The 22,699-nt window shown below is 35.6% G+C and overlaps 1 protein-coding gene across 4 annotated transcripts in view; it reads left to right on the plus strand.

Moving 5' to 3' along the window:
- Nucleotides 1-22,699, plus strand: part of SLC16A7 (solute carrier family 16 member 7) — a 153,132-nt gene that overhangs the window by 62,420 nt on the left and 68,013 nt on the right. For all 4 annotated transcript variants that reach the window (XM_033117194.1, XM_033117196.1, XM_033117197.1 and 1 more), the window contains exon 2: nt 21,256-21,387. The gene's annotated coding sequence lies outside the window, so the exon portion shown is untranslated. The remainder of the gene's footprint in view (nt 1-21,255; nt 21,388-22,699) is intronic.

Consider the following 22,699-nt stretch of genomic DNA (forward strand, 5'->3'; position numbering starts at 1 on the left):
AAATTCTCAGTCAGTTTTGGGTGACACTTGGGGTATGGCCCATCCAGTGGCAAAATTCCATTCCATCTATGGCCTTGCAGCCTAGAAAACAAGTCGTCTGCTTCCAAGATACAACAATGGGACAGATATGGAATAGACATCCTATTTCCAAAAGGGAGAAATTGGAAGGAAAAAAGGGTCACTGATCTAAAGCGAGTTTGCAGCTTAGCAGAGCAAATTCCCTTAGGTTTAAGGCTGGAAAACAGTTCTCTGTGGCCAATTCTCTCCCTCTCTGTTCTTGCTGGGGTGGTCTCACACTCAGCCCTGGCGGCTAGAGCTGAGGAGGTAGCTCCACCCTCTGGGACTGAAGAGGTCCTTATCCTAGGTCTCTGCACCTATGCTTCTCCCTTCAGTCACTCTTTCTTCATTTCATCCTGTCTCTGTTTCTTTCAATCAAGGCAGGCAGTGTTTGTGCTGGTATAACTTTTTTTTTTTTTTTTTTTTTTTAAAGCCTTTTCCACCTCTTGTGCAATTCATGGGATCCAAGCCATCAGACCAAAGGGTTCGCCACAGAGCTTTCCTGGATACTTGCATCTCTCTCCCTCACTTCTGCTAAGATAGATGATTGGACCCATGAATCACACACCAAATCCTTTTAGCAAATGGTTGTTCTTGACCCTGTTTTTAGAGCACACTGTCTGTATAGGCTGAAAATTTTCTAAATCGTCAAGTTCCGGTTCCTTTTTGCTTAGCAATATCTACTTCAATTTATGTCTTTCATCTCCCATTTTATTATACACAGCAAGGAGAAACCAGGCTAGACCTCACGCGTTTTGTTGGAAATTTCCCAGCTAAATATCCATGATCATTACTTACAACTTCTACTTCTACCCAGAACACAATCAGCCAAGTTCTCTGCAACTTTATAAGAAGGATCACTCTTCCTTCAGTGACCAATAGCATGTTCCTTATTTCTATCTGAGACCTCTTCAGAAGTGCCTTTTAATGTTCATATTTCTAGCAACATTCTGTTCAAGACAATGTAGGCTTTTACAATTAAGCTCCTCAAACTTCTTCCAGCTTCTCCCCATTACCAAATTCCAAAGCCACTTCCACATTTTTAGGTACTTATTACAGCATTATATCCAAGTTACAGTACCAAAATCTGTATCAGTCAGGGTTCTCCAGAGGAGGAAAAATAAGATTAATTTTAAGGACTTGGCTCATTCGATTATGGGGGCTGACAAGTATGAAATCTGTAGGGCAAGCAGGCAGGCTGGAAATTCATATAAGAGTTGATGTTCCAGTCTGGAGACCAAGTGCATAAGATCAGCCAGCAGTCTAGAAAATCAGGCAGGATTTCTGTTACAGTGTTGAGGCAGAATTCTTTCTTCCCTGGGAAACCTCAGTTTTTGCTCTTAAGGCTTTCAGCTGATTGCAGGAGGTCCACCTACATGGTGGAGGGTAATTTTCTTTACTTAAAGTCAATTCACTGTAAATGTTAATTGCATCTACAAAATACCTTCACAGAAATATCTAGACCAGTGTTTGACCAGACAACTGGGCACCAGAGCCTAGCCAAGGTGATACATAAAATTAACCATCACTGGTGGGATGTGTAGAAGAGGGGATATGGAGAAGCATTTCATATTTTTCTGCAGTGTTTCTTTCTTCCTTTCATTTATCTTCTTTCTTTCTTTCTTTTTTCAGATAAAAGAGAGTTGACTGAAAATTTGGAAAATTTCTAGGGAAAACTAATATTTCTGCTTTTCATAGTTTGTCTCTTCAACTTTCCTTCCTTCTTCTATGACTTATTCTCTTCCTTCTTCTGTGACTTAGAGGCTCTTGGAGACTTGAATTCATATACTGAAGACCTGAATCCATGGGTCATACATTTCTCTGTTTCCCACTTAACCAGATAGTTTTGTTAAAATAACTTTAACATCATAACTATTCTTTGCATAGCTTTTTATTGTTTACAGTGTGCCTCTATATCGATTTCCTTTTGGGCTTGCCAGGCACACTGCAACCTCAAGGACTGCGTATGTTCTGCCACCTACCAGAAGCCCTTCCTCCAGACATCTTTTATTTTTGTACTCACACCTTTCTAGATATTTGTTTAAATGTCACTTTCTCAGTGAGGCTTTCTCTGTAAGGCGTTCTCTGACCAACCAGGTTTAAAATAGCACCATCTTACATCCAGCTCTTACTATCTCCCTTTTTGGTTTTATTTTACTTCATAGTGGTTGTCATCATGGGAAACACTTTGCATTTTCACTTATTTGTTTCTTTTCTGCCTTCTCTTCTTTACTAGAATGCTCTGTGAGAGCAGAAAGTTTTTAGTCTTTTAGTTGTTTTGTTTATTACTTATTCCCAATGCCGAGAATAGTGCCATGCCCATAGTGTTTAGATAACATAGTTATTGATTAAATAATTAAATCTTATTTTAGTTACATAAGTACTAATGATTTATGGACACAGACGGAGACCCATACTTTTCTCCTCTCTAATTGCTCCCCTTCTCTCCTTCTCTGTTCCTCTGAATTTCAGGATCATCATTCTCATTCATGGTTTTATACTATTACTATAGATGCTTGCTTTCACATAATATTTTTTAAAGTTTTATAAGTTATCAGACTGTATATGTTGGTATACTGAATTAGTCCTTTTGCCACATACTTTATTTGAGATGGCTAAAACATATAGCTTTAGCACATTCAGTTTAACTCTGTATATTTCATTCTATGAATATAGAATGGAATATAATTCTTCCATTGGAATACAAACTTTTTCTATTTTGTTATTGTTAAACAGTTAAATTTTTCTAATTTTCTAATTTTTTGAAACTCTTGTGTTTGTGCTGCTATAAACATTTTTTTAATTAAATGTATTGGGGTAATATTGGTTAGTAAAATTATTAAGGTTTCAAGTATACATTTCTATAATACATCATCTATATCTCGCATTGTGTGTCCACCACCCACAGTCAGTTCTCCTTCCATCACCACGTATTTGATCCCCTTTTCCCTCTTCTACCAGCCCTCGCCCCCTGTACCCTCTGGTAACCACTAAACTGCTGTCTGTGTCTCTGAGTTTTGTTTCTTTATTTGTTTGTCTTGTTCTTTTGTTACTTTCAGTTTTATATCCCACATGTCAGTGAAGTCATATGATTCTTGACTTTTTCCTGTCTGACTTATTTTGCTTAGCACGATAATCTCAAGAACCATCCATGTTGTCACAAATGGCAGTATTTCATCTTTTTTTTTTTTTTAACATGTTTTCCATGTACACCTAGGAGAGAAACTGATGGTTGTAATATATGCACAGCTTCAACAAGGTGATTTTTGAAGTGTAGCAGAGTTCCCACTGCTCCACATCCTCTGCTTGTTTGGAAGCTAAAGAAACGTAGGATTTAAACCTGGAAGGCAGACCCAGACCAGCACCTGGCCTGTATCAGTGAGCCAGATTCTCTTGTGTCCCATCTTACTTGGAACACTCTGTCCCCTCCATTATACAGAACATGAACTTCTCTGCTTCACGGACTTCTTCTGGTTCCAGATTCCAGCAGACTCATTGTTTTACCACAGTGTGGAGATGTTTGTTGTTGTTATTATCATTTTGGTTAGTTATTTAATTTGGATTTCTCTTTTCAGATTTTACTTTTCATCACCTTCAGCAGAGGGGTTATATATATATATATGTATATATGTGTGTATATATATATATATATATATATATATATATATATATATATCCAAATACAAATTTAGATCTGCTTTGTATTCTAATTGGATCAGTTGCAAACATGGCATTATTATATAAAAATTAAAGAGCCTTACTTGTGTTCTTACCTAGATGCAAGGCTGTGCCAATCTCTGTACCAATATTGTTCTGCAAGGGTGCTTTATAGTAGTCCAAGGACTTTAATTCAAATGTGGTTTTGGATCTAGTCAGCGATTTGAACTACAGCTTTAATAAAACCATGGAATTCTGTACTATGAAGCATAAACTATTTGACTATGACTAGGGATATTTTGTAGGCAGGAAGATTCCATTTCTGTCACCTCTATTATAAAATAACTTACAAGGCTCTTATACAATTTAGAATCTTTAGCAGTATAATATGTATGTCAGGATGATTTTGCTCCATAATACTCCACCTATAATGAAGCTAACCATTAGTTAGAGAATTTTTGGCATTTTATACGTGAGTATAGAAGAACATCTACCAAAAATGAGTTAGTTTTAGCATAATTAATATGGAGCTGTTCTTTCTGATAGTAATTGATTCAGTTGTTACTTGAGGCTAGATCTGAAATTTACTAGTAAGACCATGTCTTCAACTTAGACAAAATAAATATTGAAGATGAGAATCCCATGATGTTGAACAAAATTAAACCTAACTCAGTGAGGTAATTCACTTTGTTACTTATAGACTAGACAAGTTGCTAGTGAATATGGGTTTTTGTGTTTTTTTTTGTCCAATGGTAATCCTTATCGTATTTAATTTTTTTAGCAATAAAACATTTACATTAACATTTAATTAATATATTTTCTTCTCTTTGCTGTAGGTTAAAATCATAGACATAGTAAATAACTGTCTCATATAAGGTAGGAGGGCATCCACAACAGTGAAGAAAATAACACAATATCCATTTCTTACCCATAACACAAATTTAATATTGGAGACATTTTATAAGGATGAAACTATGTGTTTCATTTTGTGTATCAGTTTTTTCGAGTGACTTCAGTCTTTGTTGGACTTTATTGTAATGTTTTCTGGGGCATCATTGGTTGTCTAACAGAAAGAGTCAGTTTTATTTGTTAGTTCTCCAAGTATGTCAGCAACTCTCTTACCAGGAACCTTTGCAAAAAATATTCTTGGATCATTTTTGTCTTTTCTTTTCACTTGATTAAATCAAGTTCTTCATTCAAAACTCAACCAAAATATATTTATGATCTCCTCAGGCTGGTTTAATTGTACTTGCTAATACCGTAGTTATTACTATAGACAGATTTTCTCATCTAGAGTTTGATGAGAAAATTGCACCTCAATGCCATATGTTTCAGAATGGATTGAATTAATTTCCCTCATATGCATCGAGGTGCATAATATTTATGTATCATCATTGGGGAAACAGAGAGTAATCATTCAAATCATTTTCTGTGCTTGATGGTTCAGATAACTCCAGTTGAGTACAGCTTCCACAGAGTATTATAATCTCTCCCCTAATTTGTTGTTATCTCCCACAGAATTTTATATTCTGGGAAGGCATGGACTGCATCTTGTTCTATCATTGTACTCCTAATTCTAACACATTGAACTCCTTCTGTGTAGGAGTTGTTTGATAAATATTTGTGAAATAAAGGATAGAAGAAGGAAGCTTCTTCTAGCAGAATTTTGATGGTAGACCTGTTTGAGGTGACTAGTAATTCATATCACAATGTCCATGAGGGATACGTGAGCCTAGATCATATGTGAACTAGTGTTACTATTTGGAAGGTCCAGCAGGTGAAGAAGAGTGGGGCTAATCTGTGCTTACAATTGTCTCAGGGAGTGGTTGGACTGATCTTCAGCTCTAAGGTCATTTTATACATAACTGAGCCAGTGTGGGACAGCAAGGGCAAAGATGGGACAAGACCGCATGTCTCTCACTATCCAGCAGGCTAGCTTAGGTTATTTATTGGGTAGTAATGACAAGGGTCCCAAGAATAGCAAGAGAGCAGGGGCTCACATGCACAGATGGTTTTCAAGTATCTACTTCTTTTCATATTTGCTTTTGTTCCATTGGACACAGTGTTATGGACTGATTGTGTATGTCCCCCCCAGATTCCTGTGTTGAAGTCCTGCGCCCCAATGTAGTAGTATTTGGAGATGGGGCCCTTGAGAGATAATTAGATTATGAGGGTAACAGAAGGAGCACTGTGACACAGGCATGCTAGGAACAAAGTGTGCAGTAACCCACACACATGGAGACCAAAGAACACTGCACCCCAGGTCTGCTGCGCCCAGGAGTTCTGTGACCGAGACACCCTGAGCCCACAGTCCAAGGCCCTGATCTGATGGAATTATTGCCCTTATAACAAGAGACACCAGAGGGCTTGGTCTCTCAGTCTGCACGCATGCACAAGATAAGGCCATGGAAACATTCAATGAGAAAGTAGCTTTCTACAAGCCAGGAAGAAAGTTTTTACCAGAACCCAACCATGCTGGCACCCTAATCTCAGACTTCCAGCCTCCAGAAATGTGAGACAATACATTTCTGTTGTTTAAGCAACCAAGTCAATGATCTTTTGTTGTGGCAGCCCACACAAACAAATAACACACAGCACGTCTCATGGCCAAGCCTAGAGCAAATGTGAAAAGGAACTATTAGAAAGGTGGGTACAAGGAAGGGAATAATTTGTGGCCACTTTTGCAATCTACCATAATTGCATCATATTTTTTGAATAAATATGATTTATTGTGACATACTTAAAATTGTATAGGTATCACAAATTAATAAATTATGCTTCTTTTGATATAAAACATTAGGAAAGAAAGCTATCCCTTCAGAAAAAATGACCTGGAGTCAGACATTCTGATGTTATTCAGGACTCACACCATGCACTTAATTATTAAGTGTACTTCAGTGCTCTCATATGTTTTACTAGCTTTGCAGGCTATGTCATATTTCCCAGTGGATATATTCATGAGGCCAAATGACAATGCAGGCTAAATATTCATTAAATTTGCCTTCATATAATCTGTTCAAAATTTAAAATTTCTATTATTTCATTGTCAATTGACCTTCAGGCAAATTGTCAAGAAATTTATGAGGGTAGCAGCATGAATATGTGTTCCGAAGTGTCTCTTGGGTAAAATATGACTCATGGCTTTCTTGCTCCTAAAATGATTAAGCCTCAAACCTGAAGTTGACAGCAGAATCATTGTACAGATTGATGTTCTCAATGACTCACATTTGACAGAATTTGCTTCTGATTTATTATGCTTCTAGGTAAAAAAATTTACCTCATTTTTTTTTCTTATAGTATTTTTACTATGCTCTTTCACTAATTGGATGAAAAATTCAATTTCTCTTATACTGAGGACATATACATTTAGAATTTTAAAAATTTTTATTAAACTTTTATTTTTTAAAATGTGTAATTTCAATGTGTTTTTTTTTTATTTTTAGTATGCTGGTATCCTACTCTTTTCTTTTTTGAAGTCAAGTAGCTCCTGATTTTTTAAAAATTTGTATCGAACAGTAACACTAATACTTAAACAAAAATCCATTTACTAATTATTGGATTTGTATTACCATTATCTAGTCAAGCACAGCAAATATACTTGAAAAACAATCATAGATAATTAGGTGCAACCCCCCTAACTGAGGTTGTAATTTGTGGAAAATAGAAAACAAAGAAACCACTTTTCTCTTACTCCTTAGGAATACATTGAATAATTATAATATTTTAAATTTAATTTTTAAAGAATTAAAGTATGTCACATTAAAGAAGGAAACAAAACACAATAAATGGAAGCAGGAAGGATAAAATACAATTCCTTTCTACAATATTTTCATCTATGGAGCAGATCAAAGAACATTACTATTTATTATATATATATATTATATTTCTATATCACATATATACTTGATAAACACGAACAATTTTAAGTAACATTTACTTAAATTAGAAAACAGATTAATATAATGAATATCCTGCAGCCTACCATTCAACTGAAGAATTTACTAGAAACATTACTGGAAATGGTTTTAGTCCTCTTCTGCTTCATCCCCAACCTACCCCGCCCCCAAAGAGGTAACCATTATTCTAAACTTTGTATCCATCCATTGCTTCTGTGTGTATGTGTGGGGGAGTATATCTGTGCTTCCCAGCTTTGTTGAGATATAACATTGTATAAATTTAAGTGTAAAACAGGATGATTTGACACACATATATGTGGTGAAATATTAGGGCAGTAGGGGTAGTTAACACCTTCATCCCATTACTGGATGTTAGTACCCTTCATCCAACATCTCCCCAATTCCCCAACTCCCCAAACCCCTGGCAATCATCATTCTACTCTGTTTCTGGGAGTTTGATGTTTTTAGACTCCACATATAAGTGAACTCATATAGTATTTGTCTTTCTTTGATTTATTTCACTTAGCTTAATACCCTCAGGGTCCATCCAGGTGTTGTCATAAATGGCAGAATTTCCTTCTGTTTATGATTGAATAATATTCCATTACATACACACACACACACACACACACACACACACACACACACACACACACACACTCCACATTTTCTTTATTCATTCATCCATCATCCATCAGTGGACACTTGGATTATTTCCATGCCTTCGCTATTGTGAATAATGCTATAGTGAACATGGTGTGCAGATATCTTGTCAAGATAGTGATTTCATTTCCTTTGATTATATACCAAAAAGTGATATTGTTGGATCATATAATAGTTCTATTTTTGATGTTTTTGAGGATATTCCATGCTGTTTTCTCTAGTGATTTACTAATTTAGAGTCCAACCAACAAAGCACCAGGTTTCCCTTTTCTCCAATCCTAGCCAACACTTGTTATCTCTTTTTAATAATAGCCCATCTAGCATGTGTGAGGTGATATCTCATTGTGGTTATGATTTTCATTCCCCCAGTAATTAGTGATATTGAGCTCTTTTTCATATATCTGTTAGACATTTGTATGTTTTCTTTAGAAAACTGTCTATTCAGGTCCTTTATACGTCTGTGTTATCAGTTATAATGTCTCCTCTTTCATTTCTGATTTTATTTATTTGAGTTTTTTTCTCTTTTTTCTTCTTTAGTCTAGCTAAAGATTTGTCACTTTTGTGTATCTTTTCAACAAAACTGCTCTTAGTTTTATTGATCTTTTCTATTTATTTATTTATTTATTTATTTATTTATTTAGGTCTCTATTTTTGCTATGATCTTTATTTCTTCATTCTGATAATTTGGAACTTAGTGTTTTCTTTTTTGTCTAGTTCCTTGAAGTATAAAGTTAATTTGTTTATTTGAGATCTTTTTATTTTCTCAACATAGGTGTTTATCATTATAAATTTCCCTCTTAGACTTATTTTTGCTACTTCCCATAAATTTTGGTATGTTGTGTGAACATTTTCTTTTGTTTCAAGATATATTTTGATTTTTCTTTTGATTTATTTCTTTGACTCATTGGTTGTTCATGTATTGTTTAATTTCCACATATTTGTAAATTTTCCCATTTTTCTCCTGTATTTCTCTCTAGTTTCATTTCTTTGTGGTCAGAAAAGACATTTGGTATGATTTCAGTCTTCTTAAAATTGCTAGGACTTGTTTGTGACCTAACATATGATCTGTCCTGAAGAATGTTTCCTGTGCAATTGAGAAGAATGCGTATTTTGTTGTTGTTGGATAGAATGTTCTGTGTATGTCTGTTTGGCCTATTTGGTATAAAATATATAGCAAGTCCAAAGTTTCCATATTGAGTTTTTTGTTTGGATGAGCTATCTATTGTTGAAAGTTGTATTGAAATCCCTCATTATTATTGTATTGCTGTCTTTTTCTCCCACAGATCCGTTAGTATTTGCTTAATATAGTTAGGTGCTCCATTTGGGGGTTCATATTTATTTAAACTTTTATGTTTTCTTGATGAAGAATAGTTTAGTCCATTTACAATCAGAGTAATTACTGATAGGTAAGGACTTATTAATGCTATCTTATTGTTTGTTGACTATTTTCTAGTGCCCTTATTCCATTTTTTCCTCTCTTGCTGTCTTCTTTTATGAATTAGTGATTTTCCTTAGTGGTATGCTTTGATTTCCTTCTCTTTATCTTAGTGTATCTTCTGTAGGTTTTTGCTTTGTGGTTACCCTGAGGCTAACATAAAACATCATATAGATATAATTGTCTAGTTTATGCTGATAACAACTTCGATCGCATACAAAACACTACCCTTTACTCCCTCTTCCGCCACACTTTATGTTTTTGGTATCACAATTTACCTCTTTTTATATTATTTATCCATTAACAAATTATTGTAGGTATTGTTATTTTTAATAAATTTGCCCTTCTCCTCTCTGTCCTCATGGCTACTGTTTTGTCATGGCTTACTGGATTACTGCAATAGAATTTCACTACTTTGTTGATATATCCTCTGTCTCTTTTTATCTATCTTCTTTACCCTATCTCCAGTATCATTTCCTAAAATGTAAACTGACTAAATCATTCACTCACTCAAAAAGCAGAATAAAAATTTTAAAAAAACCTTGAATTCTCTGAAAAGCATCCCACCAAATATTTCTGAGTCACATGAGATCAGAGAGAGATCAAATGAATTTTTCCGCTACTGTTTCTCTGGAAACAACAACAACTACAACATTGCCTATGTAAAGGATCATGTCTGATGCTCTCAAAGTAACTGATTCTCAAAGACACAAAGCTGAGGAGCAGGCAGTAATGGAAAAAATGCCCCCTGTCCAAATCTACACCAAACTTTATCTTCTGAATCTTAAAACATCACTGCATCAGAGCCTCCAGTCTTTCAGGAAAACAGTTTCTTTAGCTTCTGTCTTTAAAATCTTTGTCCACTGGAATCCCCTTATTGCTGTTGGACCCAGGTTTGAAATGTTGTCATTCTAGTGAGCAGGGCGGAAAGGATGGCAGCTTGTTGTTCCTATCTCAGCTGCTTGTCACACTGTCTGTTAGGCTGGGGTGTGTGGTATGGGCAAACAAAAGGTCAGAGAAACAGAGTGCTCTCTTGTGGAGCATAAAGGATGCAAAGGAAACATTAGGGCAAGGAAGTGAAATCTTCATCCAAGCTGCAGCAAAGTCAGAATAAACAGGAATGAATGAATCACCTGGAGCAGAATGGTACCCAATCAGGCAGGAGAATCTCTGGTATGGGGCAGTGGGTGGATGCCAAGATGGATGAGGAAAAGGCAAGGTGGAAACAAAATTAAACTCATAAAATAATTAAAAGGTAGAGAAATTAAATTAGGATCAAGATGATGCTTGGAAGTATGGATGTCTTCTCTGCCCAGGTGGCAGCCAAACCTGAAAGAGGGCAGCCTACAGGTCTTTAGGAGAAAGCTAATGGGGAGGAAAAAAATGGATGCAATGTGCAAAGGTGAACAGTTTGTAGTAATTTTGTTACTTCTAAGTTGCTGTGGCACAAGTATGTCATCGATTCCCAGAGAACTGTCTTTGTTTGTTTATGTAGTTTGTGGCATTCGCCCTTTCGACTAGTCCAGTGAGAAAAGGGGAAAGAAGCTTTTCTTTTCTCTGCCTTTGTGGTGATGCTTCTTTCTGCTGCAGGATTGGACTAACTGATTTATTTTCAGCAGCTCCTGTAACTCTCATCTAGGCTATTTTAGCTTTGGGTTCATTTTTATTCCAGTCAACACTAACCTTATTATCAGTGTTCAGTGAATGTTACAGAACAATAACATCTGATTTTAAGTACAAGGGCTTGAAATTGTGAATTCTGTGGAACTCACAGTGAGGATCTTTCGAGTGAATCTTGAGCCTGTCATAAAATGTGATGAAAGTGACCACTTTCTGCTCCGCCTCCTATTTCAGCTAGCTTGTATTGATCTTTTATAAGAAATGACAGCAGTTAACAGTCTCCACTGATGTCAGTCTCATAAAATTTATATATAAGTTTGACAAGAGCAGTACCTTTTGGAATGTTTGTATTATAAATAGCCAACTCTATAGATATCAGATATGATATCTGTAGTGACTATTTAAATTCTATTTAACATGATATTTTTATCGAACAATCTTTAATTGACATGATTCCTGTTTGGTCGTTGTATAGCATAATTTTTTAATTTAAGGGTATATAATTGAGACAAATATGGGAAATGCAAATGTACAGTTTATAAATTGAAATATTACATACTTCTTTAAAACATTTTGAATATATAATATGCTGTTTTCATTCTGTCTTTGAAAAGTATCCTCATGTGATTTATTTGCAACATTGAACTAAACTGTCCCACTTTTATGGGAGTATATTCTGTTAAAGAACGTGAAAATATGCTTCAATAATTTAATCTTATCTGATGAATGAAAAACTGTTCAATCATGCACCAGATACTCTGAGGATCCCATACAATAACTTTTATGGAAACAAAACTGTGATTTGGGAATTGGATAAAATTCTAAGCACACTTGAGGAACTAATGCTTGGGCCCTTCGTAGCCTCTCATATTTAATTAAGCACAAGGACTTATCAGCCTGCATAATGGAAGTCCTTCACTTGGTTCTTTCAAAAGAACTTTTCTCATTCAGCCTAGTTTTTAGAATCTTGGAAACCCTGCTCAAATAATGTCCATCTGTTTATTTCTAATTTTTTGAGTGAGTGGCAGTAGCATTTTCCCAGAGAAAGGGAAAAAATTGTTTTTCACATGCTAAGAAAGTCTATAAATAGAACTATTTTAGTGTCATAGAATCAAATATGAGCTGAAAGAGACCTCAGAGAACACTTAATCCTACTCTATTTTTTAACAAATAAGGAAAATAAGAGCCAGTGTGAATGTCACTTGATCAGAGGGTTACTACAGTTTATTGTAATACTTTGACATTTGTTGTGATATATGTATTTAAGTTTCTCATGGTACTATATCTCTGTACATCACATAAAGCAAGCTACCGGATATTGGAGTCATTTTAATCACTCAGTCATTTTACATTTCCAGCATTCACTGTTCCTTCTTGTGCAGGCTGGTAGCACATTTTATGGTATAACCTTTTGAAGAATATTTTTAAATTATTTGGCTCCAGTTAGTGCAAATAGTAACACTCAGTTCTTTGTGAGACATGTCTCTTTAAATATACTTAATAATAGAAAATTCAAGTTTATTAGACCTTTAGGGGCCACATCATTGATCTCTTCTCCACTCCCACTCCCAACTATTTTTCAAACTGAAAGAATTTACTCGTGTCTGACTTAAACCTGTAAGAGATTTTAAGAGAAGGTACTAAGGCTATGCCCCTGAGAATATTTTACTTGACTAAAGATAGGGCGGAAAATGTATCTTTCAACCCTGCAAGTCCTGTAATACGTAGGTTGTCCCTTTTTCCTTTTCATCCCTGCTTGCAAACAGGTCTCAAATTTACTATGACCTCATTACCTCTTCTAGTACTTATTAAACATAACTAATAATAACCACTTCATGGTACCAACATTCTTTCTCCAAATCTCTTGCCCCAGAACCCCAAATACACTGTGCATTTTCTGCATTTCAAGGTATTACAAGCAAGAGTGTTACCAAATATTTGGCTACTGCCTAACAGAAGTCATTTTTCTAACTTCTTGGAACAGGGTCCTCACCACCAGCTGTCTATCCCTAAAGCCAATGTCGTATATTTTAGGATTTTGTTTTACACACTGAGCCTGAGATGTTGTTGGTCTGCCAACCAACTCCAGTATCTTAGGGTTTACAGCAATGGCTATGTATTTCTTGTCAATGCTACTTGGAGGCTATGGGTCAGCTGTAGCTATCGTTGGCTCTGGTGGGTTCGGCTGAACTTCAAACATATTCTTGTTTTCAGGGATCCAGACTAAGGGGACATGTTCTTATATCAAAAGATAAGAACTACAGATGTAAAGTCGGAAGAAACAAACTCATTTTAAGCTTACTCTTGGATATGGCTTATATGTCATTGGCTTAGAATCCATTGTCACATGGCTTAACCCAAAGTCAGTGGGTAAGGAAGCATGACAAGAATAGGTAGGGAACGAATAATAAAATTCCTGATTTAATTCACTCATAAATGTATAATAGAAGACACAACTCATAACTTGATTAGGTTCCTAAGAGTTCCACAGCCCTTCCCCTGGAAGTGCCCCTGACTGATACCATTTCTCTGAATTCGCTGGATGAAAATTCACTGGTGAATTTTCATGGGCCTCAGTTTTAGTTTCTTCTTCTTTTTTGTCAATTACCAACTAACTGAGTGTCTCCTGAAGTCTCTGGGGAAGCGCACAGAGGGAATGGGTGGAGGGCAGAAAACCCAGGCAACTGACCATATATATGCAGAGCAAGTATTAGAACAGGCAAAATATAGTAGGGTAGTGACTGTAGGGTGGCAATCTGAACACTTCAAGCAGTTCGTGATGGAAAAGTAACATAACAAGAAGACAGTAGGAAGGTGTAGCCCTTAACTCTACAGGAGCCTAATCCTAGAGTGAAACAAATGCTGCAGGTAGACTTAATACAAGATATTTGACATGGTTGAATTTCAGTTTCATTGTTTGCAAAATGGAGGTAATAGCTATGAAATAGAATTATGAGAAAATGCATGTTAAAGTGTCAGGTGTCTTAATCAGTGATGTAACATAAGATGTAAGGTAATTGTAATTTATATAGGTAATTAGTAATCAGCAAATATAATTTATATCTAAATTTATGCACGGGGACCATCTCTGGGTACCCTCTTTACAACTTATATGAGAGTCTCATAATTTTATTTAGGTATAACAAAAAATAAAACAATATAAAACAAAGAAAATGAAACTTAAAAATAGAAGTAAGATCTCTAAATAAAATACAACTTCTAACTTTGCTCTATTACCTTACAATAACCATATTTGAATCAGTTGTAGACAAGTTAAAATTAACCCATTTTTCAAAGCAGATATAGAATACAGAATTAGAGCAAGTAGGTAAATATATAATATTAACTTAAAGTTTATTTTATGTATTAAGATATTATAATAGTATTATCCCAAATTATTATAATTAAGGAAATATAATTTTTTATAAGCCTTACCCTAACACTATGGCATATACATATATACACACACACACACACACACACACACACACACACATATATATATATATATATATATGCATCTCTTTTGTCACATACACTGTTTTGAATTTTGTTATCATACAAAGGTTAGATCATCCTTTTTTTCCTGAACATTATATAATAGACATTTCCCATGTTATCACATAATTTTTATGATCATTTATGTATATATGACAGTCTATCAAGTGGATGACAGTAACATATTCAACCACTTCCAAAGGTTGGGCATCTAGGTTTTCTTTATTTTCGCATACTATAAACATGATTACTCAAGGGAGTTAGGGGACAGAGGTCACAGAATGAGAGTAGTAAAGCTGACAGTGTTGGGTGGCACAGAGATATGTCATAGATAGAACTAAATATGTTCACGATTTTGAAAAGAGTGGTGGTTCATAGGAAGCTTCAGCTACTTGGTAGCCAGAGGAGCCATAGACCCAGGAAGCTTATCTTTGTGAAATGGAAGACCATGGTACTCGATGCCTCTGGCCAGATTGATTCACCTTGCTGTGATACCGTTTCTTATTCCTGCCCCCAATGCTATTATATTTTATAGAAATTTCTAAGGGATTCTAGCATATCTTTGAATCTCATCATTAGTATCAGGAGATCTTAGGAAAAAATATTTTTCTTATTGCATTTTTTTTTTAATGGGCTTTTAAATAGAAAAGTGAGGAAAGTATTCTCTGGCCCTGTAATTTTCCTAGAAACATCAAAGTTGTTTCTTTTTTTTTTTTTTTTACTTCCTTTCCCTAGTGCCAGTTAATGACCTTCTTTTCAAATTGAGGAAAAAAAGAAAACACCAGAAAACCTTTGAAGACTAGATGCAAAATGGAAGACCCCAAATCTCTTAAATATAATTCCATTTTTCTTCAGGTTGCTCAGAGAATGTCACTAAATATGAGTGGTGAGAAAGATATTATAAATGGCTTTCCAACTGTGCTCCAAGGAATTCTAAGCATTTTAAGAGGAACCCCCAGGACTATTTCAGGGAAGGAGTCAGTAATTTTTGAACATTAATGTGCATCAGCATCACCTGGAGGACTTGTGAAACTACACTTTTCTAGGTCTCACCCCAGAGATCAGAGATCGGTAGATCTGAGATGGTGTCCCAAAATTTAAATTTCTAACAAATTACCAGGTAACACTTATGCTGCTGAACTGGGGCCACACTGTGAGAATCCTAGATAAGATTTATGAGCAAGGGTCACTGTCTTTTACCTTAGTATAACGAAAATTTAGCTAACAGGATGAAGCATCAGAAATGAAAGATATGAAACATTAAACCTTAAGATTCAAGAATGATCTTCTTTAGTGGGATGCTACTGGTTCTCAGGGATAGCCCTGCCCCCAGGGCTCCACTGGGAATCTTAGCTGGGGCTCCCTGCAGTAGCACCCCCCCTGCAGTGGTTCTCTGCCTGGGCTGTGCCTTTGCAGGATGGGGTCGTGTATTCATGGCTCCCTCTGAATGGCATCCTGAGCTTGCAGCTCTGTCAGGCACCTTTTGAATCTAGGTAGAGGCAGCCATGCCCGATGGCTCTTGCATTCTGCACAGTGACAGAGATGGTGAACAAGTGCAGAAACCACCAAAGTTTGCAGTCTGTGTCCTCCATAGGGGTTGCCATCTTGGCACCATACTGGGCAACTGTACCTGGGGCAGCCAGGGAGCTCAGTGCTGGAGTGCAGAGAGCAGAGCCCATGATTTGAGGCAGCACATACCGAATTCCCACGAACTCAGATGGCCCCTGTGAGACCGTTCTGCCCTGGGGCCCTGGTGGTCTGGGGTTGTGATGGGAGACACAGCCCTTATGATTTCTGAATTGTCCTGGGAGTTATTCTTCCGTTGTCTTGCAACAAATAGATCCTATTTCTGTAGAGATGTCTGACTAATCTTATCAAATGGTGTTTTGTCCACACCCTTAGTGTTCTCTTCTGATTGCACTTTCTCATTCTTTTCAGTATGGATGGGCTGAATGTTCTCAAACATTTAAGTTCTGCTTCCTTTTTTGAGTAGCACTCCTATCTTTTCATTTCTCTCTTCTAACTTTTTACTATACGGAGTCAGGAGAACCAAAGCCACTCCTTCAACACTTTGCTTAGCAATATCTTCAGCTAAATGCCTGATTTCATCACTCACAAATTCTACAGAAGTTAGAAGATGAACACAATTCAGCCAAGTTCTTTTCTACTTTATAATAAGGATTGTCTTTCCCCCTCTGTCCAAATAACATGTTTCTCATTTCCATCTGAGATTTCATCAGAATGGGCTTTACCTTCCACATTTCTACCAACATTCTATCCAGGATGACTTAGGTATTCTCTAAGATTGAGGCTTTCTCTACAGCTCTCCTCTTTTCTTTCTGGGCTCTTACTAGAATCACTCTTAATGGTCCTTTTATGGCAATAACCTTTTTCTAACATGCACCTCAGAACTTGTGTTACACAGTTCCAAAGCCACTTCCACATTTTTAGGAATTTTTACAATAGCATCCCACTCCTGGTACCAATTTTTATCTTAATCTGTTAGGGCTGCTAATAACAGAATGCCACAGACTGAGTGGCTTATAAATAACAGAAATTTATTTCTCACAGTTCTGGAGGCTGGGAAGTCTAAGACTATGGTGCCAGTTAATTCATAGTCTGGTTAGGGCCATCTTCCTGGTTCACAGACAGCCATCTTTCACTGGGTCTTCACACGGCGAAAAGGGTGAGGGAGCTCTCTGGGGCCTTATTTATAAGGGAACTAATCTCATTCATAAGGGCTTCACCCTAATGACCTAACTGCCTCTCAAAGGCCCACCCCCTAATACCATCACCTTGTGAATTAGGTATCAGCATATGAAGTTGGGGGGGACACAAATATTCAGTCTCAGGACCATATAAGGCATATTACAGGTTCTGGGAATTAGGACAGGACATGGACACACTTTCTGGCAGGCACTACATAATTCTACATAATTCTAAAAGTATAGTATTAGAAATCAAGGGTATGGTATGGGATGTTAATTTCCAATTTTTCATAAAAGATTATGTGCTGGTTCATATTAGTTTTCCTAATTTGCACATTATAAAAACATCTTTAGTTAGTTTGACTCCTATTACAATTAGCATTGTCAGATCCTTTTAACTACAGTAATAATTTGCATCTAAAAATAGGTTTTTTTTATTACTGACATTTTGCAGGCCGTGCACTATTGATATCTCTCTTGTCTAGTTGTCAAAGTAAATCAGTCAATAATATTTAAAAGATGGTCCACTTTGAAAAATAAAATAACCTCCCAGGATTGGATTCCAATTTTAATTCAGTTACGTGTTGGAAAAGAGAAGATTTGGTTCAGTTTAATTCCTGTTATAATATTGGGTGAGTTGTCACCTAAACTTAAATATTTTACATTAATTTGACATTACTGTATCCTTTTATATAAGAAAGAGGAAATGGCAAAAAGACTAGTGACTCATTCTTTAAGGAACATATTAACTCCTTTAGATGAAACCATAGTCCACTTTATAGGTAGGTTGTGAAGAACAACTCCTGCTTTCTAGACTATCTAGAAGAATTTATAGTGAAGGCAATAGTCTCCTAACAACTATTGATTTAATTTGGGACTTAGTTTGCTGAGCACATTGTTTCTGGGCTGTATTTTGAAACATAAACTTCTGGATGGCATAGGCTATTGATAAGGGTTCATAACATTGATGTACCCTGATTTAGTTTTGGGAAGTTGAAGAAATAATTATTCACAAAATATATAAACATCCTGATATTCTGTACAACTGAATGAGAAGGGGCCTGGAGAGTCTAACCACTGACCATTGCTAATCCTACATCTTGTACTCCACAATGTCTCAACCCTTATTGATTTCTAGAAGATAAGACATAATTCTTGGGCTTCAGCTCATCCCACCACATAAGTTTTTGAAAAATACTTGAAATAGCTAAATGTTTTCAGTAGTCATCCAGTGTCCCTTTTGTTAACAACAGTGATATAGTACAGTCTATATATTCAGAAACATTATAAAAAGACAGATACAAATAAACTGGAGCAATGATGGATTTCTAAAGGCTTGGAGCGATAGTTGGGGTTTAGAATACCAAAGGAGAAATATTTGAATTCCAGTGGACAAGACAAGCAAGGATGTGTGCAAGAACTGAAATTTGGGAGTCCACTATAGAAATAAAACTGAAGGAATATATTTGTAAGCAGAAAGAGCAGCCTCCAAGCTGGTGTGTTAAAGTGGACCAGTAACAATGGCCCTATCAAAAAGACGCCAGTCCTGGCACCAAGTTGATAACTTACTGGACATTAGTTACAGTTTTGAAAAGTCACTTGGCCCCTCTGATTTTTTATGCTCTCATCTGATTAATGTGATTTAAACTGCCACTTCCTCGTAGGTCATGAGATTATGATAATTTGAATCTTTAGATAAACATTGAAAGTTCTAAAGCTTTTTTTTTTTTTCATGTACCCTGAAAAAAGTAAACCCACACGTAAACCAATAAGTAAACCCATCATAAAACATGTTGCATAAATGTGAACTGCTACTAAACCAAATCCGCTGATACCATAGCCCAGCTGCTAGCTATGATAGTTAACACTGCTTTTGTAGGAGCGAATAAGCTTAATACTACCTGGACTCCAGGAAACAGTTTCTAAAATGGTTGCTTTCTCAAATTAAAGGAAAGCCTTCCTACTTGCTTTAAGGATTGGTGGTCTTTTCCTGTTTTCTTCATCAGGCACGCACATTCTAAAATACTACCTTTCATTTTTAAAACTAAAGACCAATATATGCACTGTGTAACTATATCTGCCTAAATGTGTATAGAATATACTATGTTAATTGATGCAGAGAAAGAGATGTAAAACAGATTATTATTGCTATTGCTACCAAGTAGAGGGTTTCTGGTTTATTGGCCAGTTTGTTGAAAAAAGCCCTGGTATGGATTGGTATTTCTGGAAGAAAATAGACCACTTCGGTTAAGGCACTGTGAAAATTTGGTAGAAATGTTGGTGAGCACTTAGAATGCGGACTTGTCCAGATCTCTGTTATTCTGTCCCCTGTGCAGGCCTCCATGAACCCTAGTAATGATCAGCATAGACTGGAAGGTCAAAGGCAAATCTTAAATGCCTCAGGCTTTCCTGTGTGGCTTTGCCCTGAACGCAAGGCAGCTCTCTCTGCCAGAGGAAATGGACAGAAAATATATTTCCCCAAAATATAAACATGGTTTTCTAGTTGTGGATGGGCTGGTTACTTGTGGTAGGACGGAGCTGCCAACCTTGAATTATCCAGCTTAAAGAAGTCACAAAGGCTCCCAAGACTCCTGGTAAGACAAGAGTGGATGTGAGCCACTCCCCACTGCTGTTACCCCAGACCTCGGACATCCATTTATGTGAATTCTTCGTTCTTAGCAAAAGTTAAAACTTTAATTTTAGCTTTATCTATTTCTCAGATTTTATCCATGACTTTCTAATTGTTACCAGTCTTCATTCTACTCCTTACCCTCAGTTTCTCATTGGCTTGGTAATTGGAACACAGACTGGCCTTACCCTCTCTTACAAACCTCATCAGACCTGGTGGCTGCATTGCCTTCAGTAAGCACTTTAGGGTTGGGGGTCTGGATGCAAGGCAGGCAACTGGCTATTTAATTGAAAGAGCTGACTTGTTCTTAGCTTTAATCTAGACAAAAGAATGCTTGGCCCAAACAAAATAAACTCTTAAGTTCTAGCAGCTATAGGCTCATCACCAGATTTAAGGTGAAATAAAGGTATTTGATGTATTAGCAAGATTTAGCAGGGTCATATACCACCCAGACCTGATTAGGAAGCGTGAATTCTAAATCAGAAGATCCCACAAATACTTTTTTTCCCCTTGTCTCAGACTAATTGTAAGATGTGTATATTAATTATAGTATTTCTAATAATTATCTTTTTAATTTTCTTCTTTCTATTGTCAATGGATATTTTATTTAACTGAATTTTAGAGCAAATTATTTGAAAGACTATAGGGAATTATTTGAGTGACAGCTAATGAATGCTAATAAATTTTCTTCTCATAATGGTAGATATGTAATCTATTGTTATTTATTAGAAAACCCTAATTCTTCATTTTATATTTTTCATGTTTATCTCCTGTATACATGTTGATCATTTTGTTTAAACCTTTATAGTCCTATCAATGGATTGAGAAAGATATATATATATATATATATATATGTATCTATATCTATATATATAGACCTATCTATATATATATACACACACATAGATATATATAGACACACATATATCTATGTATATATTCTTACATATATGTGTGTGTGTATATATATATTCAATTTTGCTAATTATTAAACCAGGGTCACAATTTACTGGGGTGAGTTATTGCTAGGGGCCCCAGTGAGGCTTGTGGAATTCTAGTATATATGTAACCCTTATTTTTCTATTTCTTTAGATAATCGAGAGTTTGTTACACCTCTCTTCCATTGTATTGCCTTCAAATATCACACTTCAAGGACTAGTGACTGGACTTAATAATTTCACATATAATCCAAAGAAGTCTGTTCCAGTGAGCATCTGTCAACAGGTAAAACTATACTTTCAACTCTATTTTTCTTGATTATGCCCACAAATAAAAGCCATAAGTTGTATAAAATATTCCATAATTGTGCTCAGGGAAAAAACCATGATGCCGGTGAGTGTGTATGAATGAGATCTTGACTATTAGTCTACTCGAGTTGTTAATAATGAACAGGTGACAATCTTGGAATTAGAATTTTTTAAGGCTATTATAGTTGGTTCTGGGTTCACTTTGCAATGATTTAGTTAAGAGATGATAAGATGTCAATTTATATGGGAGAAACAAAACAGGTAGGAGACAAGGAAGTGAAGAGGTATGAGGAGAGACTGATAACCTGGAGTATGTAGTTTTAATTAAAATTTAGTAAATATGCTGGGAACAGAACAAAAGATCATATACTGAGATAAACTGGTAAATTACATTAAAAAATAACCGTATAAAAAAGAAAAAGGATTGAGAAAAAAATAGCTCAATCATATAATGCTTCTTTTTAAAGGTCCCTTTCTGTGAGCATAGATTTCTGTCTTAAAATGGAAATCTCAACATCAACTTAGCTCATTAGTCAATTTCAATATTAATACTCATAGCATAATTTGAATATTAGTAAATTTCAAGATTCATATTAATATAGTTATTTAAAAATATAAGATTATTTTAAAATGTTTATGATTTTTGAAAAGGTTGAAAAATCATCCAGTTGTATTTTTAAGTATTTACCATATAGCAGATGTGATAAAAGCTACAATAATTTAAACTCATGAATTAGTAATGAAAGATTTTTTTCCCCCTTTATACAGCAGGAAAATTGCAGTGTGAGGACTTTAAATCTCATAATTGTTTTTACACTTTGCTAATAAAACAAAAAGTGGTTTACCACATAAATGCTCTTTGGTAGTTCCTCAGTATTCTTCTAGATTTTTAAAAAAATATTTTCAAGGAATAAGAAAGTTGACTATTTTATAACAAAATTCAATAACATATCAATTCAGATTCTTGAGACAACTTTCAAAGACTTCTGCTTTCAGCTGGTTTAACTAATATGTACAATCTGTCTCTTTTTTTCTTTCTTTCTTAAGTTTTATACTTTTAAAAAGATATTATTCCAGTGCTCATGTACTGTAAATCTACCGTGTTGGGTTAATTGATGGCCAAGGAGAAGGCTAACTTCAAATTAAATATATGGTTAATTTTTGTTGTTTTCAAGAAAGCAAAAATTATTACAAAAGCAAACTGTAAATATACTGAAGACTTGCAAATCTTTTCATTTAATCTGCATGTATCAATTAATAAATCAGGACAAGCAAATGGTGATTAAGCA

Source organism: Rhinolophus ferrumequinum, chromosome 10, assembly GCF_004115265.2.
Source record: "Rhinolophus ferrumequinum isolate MPI-CBG mRhiFer1 chromosome 10, mRhiFer1_v1.p, whole genome shotgun sequence".
Taxonomy (NCBI): Eukaryota; Metazoa; Chordata; class Mammalia; order Chiroptera; family Rhinolophidae; genus Rhinolophus; species Rhinolophus ferrumequinum.